This window comes from Haliotis cracherodii, unplaced genomic scaffold, assembly GCF_022045235.1.
Source record: "Haliotis cracherodii isolate W230 unplaced genomic scaffold, xgHalCrac1.p SCAF_14, whole genome shotgun sequence".
Classification (NCBI taxonomy): domain Eukaryota; kingdom Metazoa; phylum Mollusca; class Gastropoda; order Lepetellida; family Haliotidae; genus Haliotis; species Haliotis cracherodii.
Genome location: NW_027266269.1, coordinates 16,530,405 through 16,549,603, shown reverse-complemented (window position 1 = coordinate 16,549,603; position 19,199 = coordinate 16,530,405). Strand labels below are relative to the sequence as shown.

General features: G+C 38.6%; 1 protein-coding gene across 1 annotated transcript in view; it reads left to right on the top strand.

Moving 5' to 3' along the window:
* Positions 1–18,235: 18,235 nt before the first annotated feature.
* Positions 18,236–19,199, top strand: part of LOC139461029 (uncharacterized) — a 42,173-nt gene continuing 41,209 nt past the window's right edge. Inside the window, exon 1 of the mRNA XM_071242518.1 lies at positions 18,236–18,320. The gene's annotated coding sequence lies outside the window, so the exon portion shown is untranslated. The remainder of the gene's footprint in view (positions 18,321–19,199) is intronic.

The window sequence follows — 19,199 nt, the reverse complement described above, 5'->3', positions numbered from 1 at the left end:
CAGCTACAACCCACCACTCTGTTATAAACAAGTTAACAGAAACAACCCACCACTCTGTTGTTATACAGAAGGCAACAGCTACAACCAAGTTCTCTGTAACACACAAGTCAAGAGCTACAACCCACCACTCTGTTATACAGAAATCAACAGCTACAACCAAGTATTCTGTTATACACAAGTCAAAAGCTACAACCAAGTACTCTGTTATACACAAGTCAACAGGAATTCACACAGTGTAAATCTTCATAAAGCAAAGATTGTTGTAAGGAAGAGAATGTGTCGATGCTAACTTCTTTATTATGATGAACACAAGCACATGTTCCTCACAATAACGAAGTTGGCATCCATACATTATCTCCCTTATGTGTATCAGTTCTAAATGCATTTCAAAGACACAAGTTGCTGTGTTGAAAAAAGGCGGAAACTTGTCAAAATATGAAAAATGTTATTATAGTGATTGTCCCTTGGCGATGTATTTCATACTGGTGTAAGATTGTAAATTTGCCTGAATCTCGTTACCCTACAAATGTTTATAATATGCTATATCTTGAAGCTGCCAATGGTAAATGTAATTGGGCATCTAAAATTAAGCTACTTTTGAATAAGTTGTGGGAATATTTGGAGGATTTGCCGATTTACCTAAATGGTTTATTTATGAATCTGTTACACGTTTTAAATCGGTAAATGAACAGAACTGGCTCTCAGAAATTGTTGGTAGCTCGAAGATGCTCTTTTTAAATCAACCTTCGCTTTGGAATAGTATTGATAAGTTAAAACCTTAGATAAATTTTGATGGCAATGGCTCGCTTCCTCTGCAGCTCACATTCTTTACCTATGGAAACAGGTCGACACAATATCCCACGTTATCTAAGTTTAAAATTCTAATGCCAGAGCGAGAAAAAATAATTTAGAAATAGAGCCATGTTTGTACATCACGCAATGAATCGCCGTTTGGTCCTGCTGTCTTCTGTCGACCCTGTACTGTGCGGCGAAGGCCTACACAAGTACTGAATCAAGAATTAGACTTAGACTCCAAAGAACGTGTCCTAAAAATCATGTTCACAAAACGAAAACTGTTACAAACCCTATCACTAACATTCAACGGTGAACAGCTACAACCCCGGCCCATCTCTGTTAAAAGCAATTACACTCCCTGTTAAACAACAGTCAACAATTACAACGCCTACACTCCCTGGCAAACAACAGTCAACAATTACAACGCCTACACTCCCAGTCATACAACAGTTAACAATTACAACGCCTACACTCCCTGTCACACAACAGTCAACAATTACAACGCCTACACTCCCTGTCAAACAACGGTCAACAATTACTTCCCTTACGCTTCGTGTCATACAACAGCCAATAAATACAATCCCATCACATTTACTCTTAGTACAAACATTTCAAAATATACATTGATCTGCTTCTTCGGCTTCAGTAGACATACCTTAAAATCAGAAAACGGGTTTCGGTATTTTATGAGCGCCTCTTACACGTCAGCCAAATGTTGGTGCTGTCTGTTTCACAGCCTTATCTGTGCTGTACAAATGTGTGCATTATTTTATCCAATGAAACAATAATGTGTAATATAAGGAGAAGTGAGCGAAAACATGACAAGGTGTAGATGACGAAAACAGGACAAGGTGTAGATGATGAGAACACGACAAAAGGCAGATGATGAGAGCACATCAAGGGGTGGATGATAAGAACACCACAAGTGGTAGATGATGACAACATAACAAGGTGTAGATGATGACAACATGACAAGGTGTAGATGATGACAACATAACAAGGTGTAGATGATAACAACATGACAAGGTGTAGATGATGACAACATGACAAGGTGTAGATGATGACAACATAACAAGGTGTAGATGATGACAACATGACAAGGTGTAGATGATGACAACATGACAAGGTGTAGATGATGACAACATAACAAGGTGTAGATGATGACAACATGACAAGGTGTAGATGATGACACCATGACAAGGTGTAGATGATGACAACATCGCAAGGTGTAGATGATGACAACATGACAAGTGGTAGATGATGACAACATGACAAGGGGTAGATGATGAGAACACGACAAAGGGTAGATGATGAGAGCACATCAAGGGGTGGATGATAAGAACACGACAAGTGGTAGATGATGAGAACATGACAAGGGGTAGATGATGACAGCATGACAAGGGGTAAATGATGAGAACACGACAAGGGGTAGATGATGACAACATGAAAAGGGGCAGATGATGAGAACACGAAAAGGGGTAGATGATGAGAACACGAAAAGGGGTAGATGATGAGAACATGACAAGGGGTAGATGATGAGAACACTACAAGGGGTAGATGATCAGAAAAAAGTGGTAGATGATGAGAACACGACAAAGGGTAGATGATGAGAACACGACAAGGGGCAGATGATGAGAACATGAGAAGGGGTAGATGATGAGAACATGACAAGGGGCAGATGATGAGAACATGACAAGGGGTAGATGATGAGAACACGACAAGGGGTAGGTGATGAGAACATGACAAGGGGCAGATGATGAGAACATGACAAGGGGTAGATGATTAGAACATGACAAGTCGTAGAACATGAGAACATGACAAGGGCTAGATGATGAGAACATGACAAGGGGCAGATGATGAGAACATGACAAGGGGCAGATGATTAGAACATGACAAATCGTAGAACATGAGAACATGACAAGGGGTAGATGATGAGAACATGACAAGGAGTAGATGATTAGAACATGACAAGGGGTAGATGATGAGAACGTGACAAGGAGTAGATGATTAGAACATGACAAGTCGTAGATGATGAGAACATGACAAGGGGTAGATGATGAGAACACGACAAGGGGCAGATGATGAGAACATAACAAGGGGTAGATGATGAGAACATAACAAGGGGCAGATGATGAGAACACGACAAGGGGTAGATGATGAGAACACGACAAGGGGCAGATGATTAGAACATGACAAGGGGCAGATGATGAGAACATGACAAGGGGCAGATGATGAGAACACGACAAGGGGCAGATGATGAGAACACGACAAGGCGCAGATGATTAGAACATAACAAGGGGCAGATGATGAGAACACGACAAGGAGCAGATGGTGAGAACATAACAAGGGGTAGATGATGAGAAGACAACAAGGAGTAGGATTCAGTCTTATATAGAAATGCTTAAACATCAACTGATATTAACCTTACCATCATACAATCTATTCATTTGTTTATGGTAATGCACCGGTACACGTATGTGTGTATCTTTGTGTGTTTGCATTATGATATATTATTTATTGCAGTAGGTACAAGTAACCTACACACATAATGTATACATGGTTATAAGAGTACACACATAATGTATACATGGTTATAAGAGTACACACATAATGTATACATAGTAATAAGAGTACACACATAATGTATACATGGTTATAAGAGTACACACATAATGTATACATGGTTATAAGAGTACACACATAATGTATACCTGGTTATAAGAGTACACACATAATGTATACATGGTTATAAGAGTACACACATAATGTATACATGGTTATAAGAGTACACACATAATGTATACATGGCTACAAGAGTACACACATAATGTATACATAGTAATAAGAGTACACACATAATGTATACATGGTTATAAGAGTACACACATAATGTATACATGGTTATAAGAGTACACACATAATGTATACATGGTTATAAGAGTACACACATAATGTATACATGGTTATAAGAGTACACACATAATGTATACATGGTTATAAGAGTACACACATAATGTATACATGGTTATAAGGGTACACACATAATGTATACATGGAAATAAGAGTACACACATAATGTATACATAGTAATAAGAGAACACACATAATGTATATATGGTTATAAGAGTACACACATAATGTATACATGGTTATAAGGGTACACACATAATGTATGCATGGTAATAAGAGTACACACATAATGTATGCATAGTAATAAGAGAACACACATAATGTATATATGGAAATAAGAGTACACACATAATGTAAACATTGTAATAAGAGTACACACATAATTTATACATTGTAATAAGAGTAAACACATAATGTATACATTGTAATAAGAGTACACACATGATGTATGCATAGTAATAAGAGAACACACATAATGTATATATGGAAATAAGAGTACACACATAATGTATACATTGTAATAAGAGTACACACATGATGTATACATGGAAATAAGGGTACACACATAATGTATACATGGAGATAAGAGTACACACATAATTTATACATTGTAATAAGAGTACGCACACATAATGTATACATGGTAATAAGAGTACACACATAATGTATACATAGTAATAAGAGAACACACATAATGTATATATGGAAATAAGAGTACACACATAATGTAAACATTGTAATAAGAGTACACACATAATTTATACATTGTAATAAGAGTACGCACACATGATGTATACATGGTAATAAGGGTACACACATAATGTATACATGGTAATAAGAGTACACACATAATGTATATATGGAAATAAGAGTACACACATAATGTATACATTGTAATAAGAGTACACACATAATTTATACATTGTAATAAGAGTACGCACACATGATGTATACATGGTAATAAGGGTACACACATAATGTATACATGGTAATAAGAGTACACACATAATGTAAACATTGTAATAAGAGTACACACATAATTTATACATTGTAATAAGAGTACGCACACATGATGTATACATGGTAATAAGGGTACACACATAATGTATACATGGTAATAAGAGTACACACATAATGTATATATGGAAATAAGAGTACACACATAATGTATACATTGTAATAAGAGTACACACATAATTTATACATGGTAATGAGAGTACACACATAATGTATACATTGTAATAAGAGTACACACATAATGTATACATGGAAATAAGAGTACGCACATATAATGTATACATGGAGATAAGAGTGCACACATAATGTATACATGGAGATAAGAGTACACACATAATGTATACATAGTAATAAGAGTACACACATAATGTATACATGGAAATAAGAGTACGCACACATAATGTATACATGGAGATAAGAGTACACACATAATGTATACATAGTAATAAGAGTACACACATAATGTATACATGGAAATAAGAGTACACACATAATGTATACATGGAAATAAGAGTACACACATAATGTATACATGGTATTAAGAGTACACACATAATGTATACATGGAAAATTAAGAGTACACACAAAATGTATACATGGTTATAAGAGTACACACATAATGTATACATGGTTGGTTATAAGAGTACACACATAATGTATACATGGTTATAAGAGTACACACATAATGTATACATGGTTGGTTATAAGAGTACACACATAATGTATGCATGGTAATAAGAGTACACACATAATGTATACATGGTTATAAGAGTACACACATAATGTATATTGGGATGATACAAAGATGGCTGCCGGGAGCAGACGGATGTCGATAGCTCAGCTGGATATCTTCTAAACAAAGTGAGCATTTGCATCCTAATTTAGTGCCTAATCGCTAAAGGACATAATTAGATATTAACAAACATGGGTGTGGACATTGAGACATGGAGAATGCAAATTGGGACGCATAAACAACCACTTTCTCTCGGGGGGGTGACGATAGAGAGATACGACCCCACTTCGACGTGGTCGCCTGTCAACGAATTGATGTTTCGTCTCACTGCATTGACTCTGGTGTTCCTAGCTATCGGAATTGGTGTAACCATGACCAACCAGGTATTTGATAAAGTGATACGTGCAACATTGTTGTCGAGTTTATGTGAAAATATGCCCAACTGTCACATAAGCTGCGCTGCAGATAACATCCACAACAATCTCCTGTTATACCGCGGACCAGTGTATACAACGACTCTCTTCTCTGAAAATTGCCCCGCTTGGGTGAATAAGCTAATGTTGTGTGCAGGGGATATCGAACAGAATCCAGGACCCATAGATTCGGCTATTGAATCGCTTAAGACTGTTCTTCTGGACCAAATGACAAAAAACAAAACTGAAATTTGTGATCAAATGCACGCACTCAGATGTCTCTGAAAACAATGTATGCGGATCTTAAACAATCATGTAATGACATTAAGAAGGACATATTTGCATCGGTGAATGGTATTCGTGAAGACCTGTCCAAGATTGAAGAAAAACAGGATATGATGCAGTCAAAAATTGACATTGTAGACACTCGTAATAATGCGGTTGAATTAAAGCTACGGTCGGTTCAGGACGCTACAGACTCAATACACGGATTGCACGAGCTCATTGCACGGCTGCAGGATGACGTCGATAGGCTCGAGACCTTTAGTAGGCGGGACAATCTCGTCATATATGGTGTCGAGGAAGGCATGAATGAAACCTATGATGTTTGTAAACAGAAAGTTGTAGATGCACTCAACTCGACTACACCATCACAACTGTTGACAGTATCTGACATTGCACGTGCCCATAGAATTGGTAAACCTGTTCAAGGGAAATCAAGACCTCTTATCGCTAAATTCAAAGATTCAGACCAGAAGATAGCGGTATTGAAAAATAGATCTGAACTTGCTACCAAAAACATTGGTGTATCAAATGATCTTACCTTACGTCAGCGGGAAACATTACGGGCCCTACGTGCTGATAACAAGCGAGGTTACTTCAAAGGTGGTAAACTGATGGTGGAAGATATGTCACCAACTGTGCAGACGACAGATAACCGACAATCACCACCGCCAACGGAGACCCCTAGGGATCGGGACCAAGACCGTGTACCACGCCCTAGACCCAAGTCCAACACTGCTCATGGGTTAAAGAGATAGGGGTGTGGCCAAGGCTGTGACCGTGATGCTTTACCCAACACCTGTAGATTTCTCTCCTGGAATATTGGAGGGTTACTAAGTAAGGATAGTGACTTTTGTACTTTCATATACAACCATGCGGTCATCTCGATATATGAAACATGGACGTCAGAAATCGGTTTCATTAGTACTCATTTTCCCGACTATAAGATCATTTCTCTACCAGCAAATAAGTTATCTCAGTATGGTCGATATTCTGGGGGAATAATAGTGTTAGTTAAAGCTCAATTAGCGAAGTACATTCTTGATGTTAAGGTTGGGGATAATGCAGTAACCGTGTTGTTTGACAAGGACATATTAAGTTGTGACTTAAATGTCTCATGTGTTTTTAGTTATATTCAGCCAGAAGGCTCGCCATGGTATGATGACAAATATAGTCGCAATGGTGTAGACTTACTTTTGAACTTATTACTTAGTGTGTTGGAAAAGTATCCAGATGTTTCTATTTTATTGTTCGGGGATTTAAACAGCAGAACTGGCACAGAACAAGACATATCGGAGATGATATCATTCACTATGTGGAAGGGGATGAACATTATATCAACCTGTTAACCAAGTTCGATATGCCACGAATATCTAGCGACCAGAAGGTGAATACGTTCGGTAGATCTCTCCTGGAAATGTGCTCACTTCTGGACATCCATATTATCAATGGAAGGGTTGGGGCAAACTCCGGCGACTTCACTTTCATAGGACATCTGGGATGCAGCGTCATAGACTATGCGTTAGCATCAACAGATATATTTCAACATATTGCGGACTTTGACATAATGTCCCGCTCAGAAAGTGATCATTTACCAATCCGTGTGAGCATTCATCATAAGGGAGATGCGTTCGAACCTGAGAATAGTCAGTTACACTGTAAGTATATATTGACTGATAAACTTCGTGAGACATTCATGATGAATATATCATCGCCATGTATCACTGATATGCTAGAACGTGCAGCTTTATGTTCACTCTCAGATGCATCTACAGCAGTGACTCTACTGACAGATGCTATTCTGTCTGCCGCTTGTGTTCAAAAAGGTGAATAGATGTAAAAGGCATAGTGACTCCCCATGGTATGACAACGAATGTCTTACTAAAAAACACGAACGCTGTCATGCACTGAACACTTTTCGGGTTACTCAAAGCACTGAAAATCAAGCCAAGTACAACAAGGTACGCAATGAGTACAGGGCCTTGTGTAGGACAAAGGGGGACTAGTATCGACAGCGTAATAGAGTAGAACTGATAAACTCAACTGGTGACTCCAAACGTTTTTGGGACATTGTCAAACGTGTGTCCGGGCGTCAACATCATCACAATCCTATCTCCGCGGGAGAGTGGGCCGAATATTTCTCAACATTATACGCAAATACTGATCCTCTTGACAGTGACGATAAAAGTCCGTACGTATGTGAATCTCATGAACTGACAGAAGACATTCTTGACTGCCCTATAACAAGATCAGAAATCACAGACAGTATTCGTGCCTTAAAGAACAATAAATCAGCTGGAGTTGACCATATCATAAGCGAATACCTTAAACACTCATCAGATGTTATTTCTCCTTACTTGGAGATTATATTCAATAGTATATATGAAAATGGGCTTTTTCCTGAAAATTGGTCATTAGGAATAATCATTCCATTACATAAGAAAGATGACACAACAGTTCCAGATAACTATCGAGCTATAAGCCTTCTGAGTGTACTTAGCAAAGTATTCACTTCAATTCTATGCAAGAGATTAGTTTTCTGGACAGACACGCTTTGTGTTATTTCCGAATGCCAGTCAGGCTTTCGGAAGGGGTATTCCACTGTAGATAACAGTTTTGTCCTTAATGCTCTTGTACAACGATTCCTTTCACGTAAAGGGTGTAAGTTTTACGTCGCTTTTATTGCTTTATAAACGGGGATAAAGTACAAAAATGGGTAGAATGTTGCAGTCAATCTACAAGGACGTTAAGGCAAGTGTTAAGGTCTAACAATCGTATGTCTGAGGCATTCGACTGCCCTTTGGGTGTCAGGCAAGGCTGTGTACTTAGCCCGTTCTTGTTCCAGTTTTCTATAAATGAAATAGTCCTTGAGATGGAAGAGGAGTGTCCGTTTGGTGTACAGCTCCATCCAGACATTAGCCACATCCTGTTACTTCTATTTGCAGATGATTTGATACTCGTTGGTGATAGTGTTTCTAACCTTCAGAAGAAACTAAGCGTCCTTGAGAACTTTTGTAACACTCGGAAAATGTCAGTTAATATGTCCAAGACTAAAATTGTTGTATTTAAAAATGGTGGTGGTTTGTCACGTTTCGAAAAGTGGTTTTACAAAGGGAAAAGGGTTGAAGTTGCTTGCGGTTATACTTACTTGGGTTTGTATTTTAATAACAGGCTTATCTGGTCAAAAACTCTTGATAAGATTGCCCTGCAGGCGAAAAGGGTATGGATAACTATCCTCCGAGGCATACATTCGCTACAAGCTTTTTCACCAAATTTCTACTTCCAAATTTTCGATGCGAAGATCATGCCAGTGCTACTGTATGGTGCTGAGGTCTGGGGGTTTGAAAATGTTGACAAATTGGAAACTGTGCAATTATATGCTAGTAAACGCTTTTTGGGTTTAAAATTATCCGCATCAAACAACGCTGTATTGGGCGAGTGTGGCAGATACCCTATTCGTGTATGTGCTTTGACCAGATGTCTGAAATATTGGCTGAACATACTAAAGATGCCAGACTTCCGTTTACCAAGAAAGTGCTACAATATGTTGTACCTGTATGATGAACATGGTCGTGTCAATTGGGTAACTAAATTAAGGAATTGTCTTTGTAAACTTGGGTTCGGAGATGTATGGAGGTTCCAAATGTATGGAAACCAAAAGGTGTTTCTTAATATGTTTAAACAACGTTTGAAAGACAATTTTCAGCAGATCTGGCATAGCGAACTTCTTGCAAGTTCAAAAATGTCATTTTATGCTTGTTTTAAAACTTATGTTAAATGTGAACCTTATTTGTCATTCTTAAATTCGCAAAATATGAGAACAACCCTTACGAGATTCAGACTGAGTTGTCATATAAAATCCCAAGAAATTTAAGAAAATGCAAACTTTGTGGACTAGACTGTATTGAAACCGAGTACCACTTCCTGCCTATTTGTCCATCGTTTGTCAAGTTACGGCAACTATATCTCAAAGCAAAGTTGTATTGTCATCCTAACATTCATAAATTTAATATGCTTCTGTCATCACCAGATACATATATTATCACAAATCTAGCAAAATATCTATATTATGCAAATGAAGTAAGAAATGCGAAACTGAAAGCTTTTAAACCTGTCTGTACTCACCTTTTGTACACAAAGGCCTGTGGCCTATATGTATTGGAAATAAAATGATTGAATATATACATAATGTATACATGGTTGGTTATAAGAGTACACACATATTGTATGCATGGTAATAAGAGTACACACATACTGTATACATGGTTGGTTATAAGAGTACACACATAATGTATACATGGTTGTTTATAAGAGTACACACATAATGTATGCATGGTAATAAGAGTACACACATAATGTATACATGGTTGGTTATAAGAGTACACACATAATGTATACATGGTTATAAGAGTATACACATAATGTATGCATGGAAATAAGGGTACACACATAGTGTATACATGGTAATAAAAGTACACACATAATGTATACATGGTAATAAGGGTACACACATAATGTATACATGGTTATAAGAGTATACACATAATGTATGCATGGAAATAAGGGTACACACATAATGTATGCATGGTAATAAGAGTACACACATAATGTATGCATGGTAATAAGAGTACACACATAATGTATGCATGGTAATAAGAGTACACACATAGTGTATACATGGTAATAAAAGTACACACATAATGTATACATGGTAATAAGGGTACACACATAATGTATACATGGTTATAAGAGTACACACATAATGTATACATGGTTATAAGAGTATACACATAATGTATGCATGGAAATAAGGGTACACACATAGTGTATACATGGTAATAAAAGTACACACATAATGTATACATGGTAATAAGGGTACACACATAATGTATACATGGTTATAAGAGTATACACATAATGTATGCATGGAAATAAGGGTACACACATAATGTATGCATGGTAATAAGAGTACACACATAATGTATGCATGGTAATAAGAGTACACACATAGTGTATACATGGTAATAAAAGTACACACATAATGTATACATGGTAATAAGGGTACACACATAATGTATACATGGTTATAAGAGTATACACATAATGTATGCATGGAAATAAGGGTACACACATAATGTATGCATGGTAATAAGAGTACACACATAATGTATGCATGGTAATAAGAGTACACACATAGTGTATACATGGTAATAAAAGTACACACATAATGTATACATGGTAATAAGAGTTCACATATTATGTATACATGGACGTGGTAGTACAGACATAATGAATATATACTTCTGAATTATGTAATTGTGTTGTGTGGGCGTTCAGGTAATAATTGCAGCCAGTCCTTGGTGTCTGCATTTAATTTTTCTTGAGGTGCAATCGAGCATGCTCTTTTTACCAAGATTTCAAAGACCGTCATATGACTCTTGCTCAGAAATTGTTTGATTAAGGTTACCACATTCAAAGCCTCAGCAAAGCTTTCAAAAAGTTATATGGTAGACTTGTGTTTGTTTGTTTGTTTGTCAGTTGTTTAACGCCACACTCAGCAATATTCCAGCTGTGGGACGGCGGTCTGTAAATAAAAGAGTCTGGACCAGACAATCTAGCGACTGATATCATGAACATCGATCTACGCAATTGGGATACTATCTTCCGAGCCAAGATAATAAAAGTCCAGTTTCCACCCTTGCCGAACTAGCCTGGTATCATGGAGGTACCTTTTGGCTGGACGAACGAGTCTATGCATAGTCCAATCAAAATCGCGCACCGAAATTGAAATCCGGCTGGTAAACTGTCGTGCAGATTTCGGTTGATTGCAGGATTTGCAGAGCATGTGCACCACCAACTCGTTGTCAACAGTTTTTTTCCAAATCTTCTCATGTTTTTAATCAGAGATCCGTTTTATCGCAATACAGATATTGATTATCGATCAGATCGTCCTGACCGGGCGCTACCATTTTGCAAACGCAAGTGATACGAGAGGTGGAATCTGATTGGTCCTTAGGAGAGGCTTAGAAGGGACACAATTGGTAATAGCCACTGGTGGCGCTACGATCGAGCCCAGTAATTCCAGCCTAGTTCGGCAAGGGTAGAAACTGGACTTTTAAAGTCAGTTAACTCTCTTGCCTCGGGAAGATGGTGGGATACATGCATCAACCAAGTCACCGAGCCTGATCACCTCTTACGTAAAACATAGTCGTCTTTTACGGTAAGCATGGGTTGCTGAAGACCTATTCTATCCCGGATCTTTACCGGTTGGTAGACATGTCGAGGACATATGTTGCCGTGTTGTTTCTGGTGAACAATTGACTTGCCTTTGTATGTGTTTGTGACAAGTGACATCGGCTGTGCAGGATACGCACAGCTCTTAACGAACACCTAGCATCGTCACTATTTGATGGTGATTCATAAACACAGTCGTGAGAATGTCGGAATCGAACAATAGCTTCAGTTTTGGTAGAGAGTTCTAATGAAGATGGAAAGGGTTTTGTCGCTATTTATGAGTACGCCAAGAAATTGGATGGCTTGGTATTTTAACTTAACTGATTCATTGGGATTTTTCTGTTATTTATTCTGCCACTGTTTAATGACAAACAAGTTTTTTTCTCTGACAGCAGGAGCCAAATACTTTTATTAGACCCAGCCCGCAAGAATATTGTCCCATAACTCAATTATGTACCAGAGTTCCGATTAACCCATGTGCATCTAGGCCATTGATGTTTTATTTGCCCCCAAATCAAATACTTTAGGCCGCATGAACAAAATCATCCCATCGTTTTGCGGGTTTTCGGCAGAGTCAGATGGTCATCATTGTTTGTGCTAGACATAAATTTGGTGTTAAAGTTTTCCATGCTTTCTTTCGTCTTGCCTTAATAGGGTGCACCTGCCAAAATCTTCACCTCTGATATAATCAATCCATATGCTTCACAATTTCAAGTAGTGTATACACTCTTCGGTGTACGATGACGTATTTTTAGTCTTCAAGTGAAAAACAAGCCAAATTGGCAAACAATCTTTGTGCGAAACCTACCATTGTCTGACTTTGAATCAATGTGTACATCATTTACAATCAAGCTTTGGCTCTAAACATTGCCATTTGTCCGATATAAACTAAACGCTCAGCGGCCTATGTACTCTCTGGTTTCCCTCTTCAGGAACAAGGACTTCGCTTGTGATATAAACTAGCTACACCACTTTACCGAACATCGGCCATGTGTATCCTGGGGTGGTAGAGGAGCGTAGAGTATACATACCCATGAGGTATCGATAATGACATTAAATGTCATTTAACGTTCCAGACAATGTTAAATATCACATTCGATTCTACTTCTACTTCAGATCTATTTTTTTCGCATTAAAAACTACTTAAGATTTTTCTTGTAATGAATGGAAAACTCCTGCATGGTGCATGAACATTCCATGTTCAACATATCTTGTTCTTGGTTGCATGGCAAATGTCATGTGGCTTGGCGGCAATATTCAGTTGAAGAGTTTGTCCTTTTTGAGCATGTGCGCCTTCCAAACTCTTGTACACTGAAGTTAGCCATCATAAAAAGCTTCCATACTTTGCACTAGTTGTCTCAAAATACCATACATTAAATATGTCTTCACATTTTTTGGAAATATCACTTTAATATTGGCGACATTGGCCTTTCATTTGGAGGAGCCATGATCCAAACCGAAAGAGTAATGACTTTGTTTACAAACCATTGAACCACTGGGCTTTCTGTTTTAAAGTTTTAATGTAGTAAGAATGTGTTTAGTCCACTGAATAAATATGTCGCTTACAGCCCAACAATTTTGCTGAGAGCTATATTTCTCTTCGCTTCATGTTCTTCATAGCTGGGACATGTCCTTGAGAAGTTGCTACGTTTGGTGTAAATTCCATATAGCACGGTTTTAATCAGCATGATACCTTGCTCTACATTTATAATACAGTATGTTTTCATGTCACTTGATTCTACTTACAGTCATTACAACCCCATCATCCCGAGGCAAGAGAGTTAACTGACTATTAAAGTCCAGTTTCCACCCTTGCTTAGCTAGGCTGGTATTATGGAGTTAAATTTTAGCTGGACTAAAGAGTTTTGGCATAGTCCAATCAAAATCGCGCAACGGAATCGAAATCCGGTTCGTAAACTGTCGTGCAGATTTCGGTCGATTGCAGGATTTGTAAAGCATGTGCACCGTCAACTCGTTGTCAGCATTTATTTTCCAAATCTTCTCATGTTTTTATTCAAGGTGCTCACGTGATTTGATGCACTTCGCGATGGGAGACCCGTTTTATCACAATATAGATACTGATTATCGATCAGATCGTCTTGGCTGGGCGCCGCCATTTTGTTTGGAGCAAACGAAGTGATACGAGAGGAAGCATCTAATTGGTCCATATGAGAGGAATAAAAGGGGCATAACTGGTAATAGCCACTGGTGGCGCTACGATCGAGCCCAGGAATTCCAGCCTCTCTCTTGCCTCGGGAAGATGTTACAACCCACGCAAAATTAAACTTTTCTTTACATTGTAGATATTGAGATAACCGTTCAGGCCATTTGATTTTTTTAAATGTCTCCATTAGAACATTCGTAGCAAGTGTCATCTTCATCAGAACAGCAGTTCCATGGGAGAAGAAGGCGTTTACAGAGCCCAGAAAGTTTCAAGTGCACAAGCCAAATCGAGGTCAAAATTCAAAGTAACGCAAAAAAAAAACAACCCCAGGGCATATTTGTTGATAAAGCCAACTACAAACTACGCATATGTCAAATTTCGTTAAAAGCTATAGCCGATTAATGGAGAGTAATTGTTTTTTTGCAATATTGTTGCTGAACAGTTTGAAAACAAGGAATCGCAGAGCGCCCCTACTGCAGTTGATGGCGACCAATGTAGGCATCGGTGTGTTGGTGTTTGTTCATATAAACTAAGCGGCAAAAGAAAGTATAGGTTGGCGTTTTGTAATTTTCCTAAAAACAGCGATAACTTGTGGAAAGTGGGCATTTGGAATATGACGGCCCAGGAACAGGTACCAAAAAACACCTCACCCGAACGCGCCACCATTGACGGCGCTCGTGTGGTGACATAAATAGAGAATACTACACTCATTCTCGTTAGATACCATTTTTACGAAACGAGTGGACTTTTTATGTATCTTATTTATTACGTACGTTAGATATATCTTTAAGTAAATACATAACAACCTTCGTTCGTGGAAACCAAACTGAAACCGGTTGCAAAATCTGGTTGCACATGAATATTGATATATGCCCAAATATGGGCATTGTTGACATTTCTATGCATGCGCATTAACAACACACGCCTGCGGTTGTGTTTGCAAACAAAACAGCACCGACGCTCAAGATCCTTTTGAAAGAAATTCTTCAACTTATGGTAATTCAAGCGCCATGTTGTTATTACGAAGGACAGCTACATGAAAATTGGAAAAGTCACATTCGCGCCGCGCTTTGAATATCGGACTGACAGTCGGTCACTCGCACTGCCGGTGTCCCGTCTGTACAATCAAAATGGTTCGGTTTCCTTGATATATCAGCTGAATTTATATCATGTTCGTACCATTTTGGAAGAGGTAAATGTGTTCGCCAAAGACATTCAAGTTAACTTGTACCACCCTATGCTGAAGACGTGAAAATCAACAAACTCAAGTCTGCTTGCATGTCGGTGACAGCTTCGAACGATCGAAGGGCAAGGTCACCAGCGGTAAAAGAAAAGACAACCATGATCTAGGCCTACTCACAGCGTTTTACGCTAGAGATAGGGAATGTTATTGTTCACATTTGGGATGTTTGGGGCCACAAAATCAGAAGTCAGGCACACTTCCACGGAGTTTTCGAATGCTTTGTATCAGAACTGTTCACTTTTAGTGATCTGGTCGTGCAGTCGTGTACGTTCATTCACAAACAACGCCTCCCGTAACAGCGCCACAAAATACGCTTCGAAGGGGACACTGATTGCACAACCGGATCATCCCAAGTAAGTCTAAATATCTGTCCAGATAGATTAAACAGACTTCATTTCACCACGCCTATCCTTTTACGTTAATTCAAATTCAAAGTTGCGAAAGAGGTCGGGTGCGTCACGCTCAGGGGGACCCTCGCTCTATTGATCGGTAGTTGTACATTGCAAATGGATACAGCTCGATTATATCATGTCTGTAGAAGCTCTATTCATAACTTATATATAATGCAAACCGGATTTGATGCGTGTGACTGTTTTGTTTGGTTTAATGAAGTGTTTGTAAATATCTCTTGTTCTCATTAATTTCTTCAGTTCTGCCTTGTAGTTGCAAAATGAATGACGTCTCGCGATTTTTTATGTATGAAAAAAGTAGTCCCGGTGTGACAGAGGTCACGGTTATCCAATCAAAACGAAAAAAAACAAGGTCAACCTTGTACGAGAGAGAGAGAGAGAGAGAGAGACATCGGTATGGCCGAAATGGGGGCAACACAGGTCCAAATTGCCAGACGTTTTGGTTGTACACCATTGACACTAGCCAGGCTGATTCAACGGTACAGGCAGACAGGGAGTACGCAGGACAGGCCTAGAACCGGACGACCCCGAGTGACAACACCACTGGAAGACGATCAGATACGGCTCATTCACCTGCGAAACAGAGTCGTAACGGCGACGGCGACGGCAGCTCCAGCGTTGTGACATCCCATTAGCCAACGTGCAATACTACGACGACTTCGTGCTGCTGGAATCCGAGCGTATCTTCCTTTCCGAGGAATGGTACTGACTGCTCAACATCGACGCCTGAGACTGCGATGGGCGAGGCATGTTCGACGGTGGCTGAAAATTGGCGTCGAGTGCTGTTTACCGATGACAGTCGGTTTAACTTGTTTCGAAATGACGGCAGAGAATGAGTTTATCGACGAAGAGGGGAACGCTTGGCTCCGGCGTGTATTCGAGAGGTCCATCCATTCGGCGGGGTCGGTATTTGTGGAGATCAGAATACAGATTTGGTGATAATACAGGGAAATCTGAATGCTGTGCAGTACAGAGACCAAGTGTTGCAGTCAGTTGTGCTTCCGTTCTTACAAAACCAACAGTAGACTTTGAGCTTACATTACCTATTCATTCAAACTGGTTGATCAATCATTTGTTACCCCTCCCTAGATTATATTATAATTCACATGGAATTCGATCATGGAACTCGACCTATACTTTCTTTTGCCGCCCAGTTTAGTAATGACTAAAGGTAATAAAAATAACATTCGGAAAACATGGCAGAAACCCCATAATCTTTAGGAACTCTACTCCGATGGAGCATAACGCTAAATAAAGACATGCAGCTAATATATATTAAGGCATAGAGGAGGAAAAAAATAGATGAGTGCGGCAACACCTTTCCTTTTAAAAAAGACTAAACGACTTTTATCTTTGAATTGGGTGGACAAATTCGCCACAGTATTTGAGTCAGACTGACTGGTTTTGGGTATTTTATACATACCCCAGAGCATATATCAAAAAAATAATATTCCAGGGTGAGCTACAGTGCGGTGCTCCTCGTGTTAAAAAGTGTGGATAAACCATTGAGTATATAAGAATTTGTACATACGAGTGTCGAATTGAAGATGTCATTATTAACATACGTTATTTTGAGAAATGCGTTAATAACGCATCCTTAGGGTGAATGAATGTTGTTTATGAATTCGTAACTTTTTTGTAAAAATTGATATATTTTCAAAAAGAGATTGTAATATTATAACGTTCTAAATACACAGTGTTAGTATTATATATATATATTGTGAAAGGAAACCTATGAAATTACAAGGGTAAATGATACAATAATATTGGTTGTATATTTGGAAAATATCGGTTTAGATATGAATGATGTTGTAATGAACATGAAATTTCTGCAATAAAATGTATATTCGGGGTCGTATTATTATACGTTATAATCATCATGAAATATTTGTAACTTCATTATGTCATTAGTGCCTTTCACGGGTGCGCGGTACATTGTACGGATTAATCTACAAGGGGTCCAAGGGAAATAACTCTTTCGAAACTATTCATGAAAAAAAACATAACGGTAGAAATAATAACTGGTCCCTCAATCTTCATGTGCGCCATCTTCCGTGAAAATTCCCAGACAGGAGCACTATGTTAGGATTTCAAGAGAGGCGAACTTCAGACTTGTCAGGTAAGGAAGGCACTACCAGGACAGTCTTGCGGCTCTTTCATGTTAAAACGAACCAGTTTAGTGGAGCATGGGAGTTGGTCATGATATATAACTGGCGTGAGCTGCGTGTCGAATGTCAGTCGCAAGACATGTGTCAGACTGGAGAACAAAGCAATCGTCTTTGTTTACTCTTATAGTCCTTCAGCCATTTGCAAAATTGATTCGGGTTATGAATCGTGTCATTTCACATGACCTTTCTTATCACTCAAACGACATCATGGTCGTTGGTGTCTTGGGTGCTGTTATGGACGATCATTTGTCTAACATTGTTTTGGTTGAAAGATCTCTGGACATGTGCTCGTGCTGCATGAGTTGAGCGCGCTGCTCGTGGCGAGATGGTGTTCGTCTCGGTGACAGGCTGACCCAGGCCGGCGCACGGGCTGGCTTCCCTGTCTTTCTAGCTGTTTGTGATGTAAGACAGGTGCCCGCCGTTCACTACAACGAAATCACTTACCTACATTCCAGGTTGAAATTTTAATAATACTCCTTGTTGTGTGATTGCAAAACAGAGTTCTCATACATACAGATGAAAAAAAAAACATCTGTAAGTTTGCAGTTACTGATATGATTTGATATCAGGCCCTGATAATATGTTATTAAGAACACTGCAGTTGATAATAGTAAGAATGTCGGAGAATGGGCAAATTGAGATTGTTTTGATACGATAGATGCATACAGTAAAGAACAAATTAAAGGATAGAACAACTTCTTATTTATGTTTAATTTCTGAAATGAATGTAGAAAGATAAAAAAGTAAAGCCTGCTGTACAGTAGTCTTCAAAAATCCCATAAAGTTAGGGAAGTCAGAACTAAGTGCTATTAGTTATCTGTTATAATTAT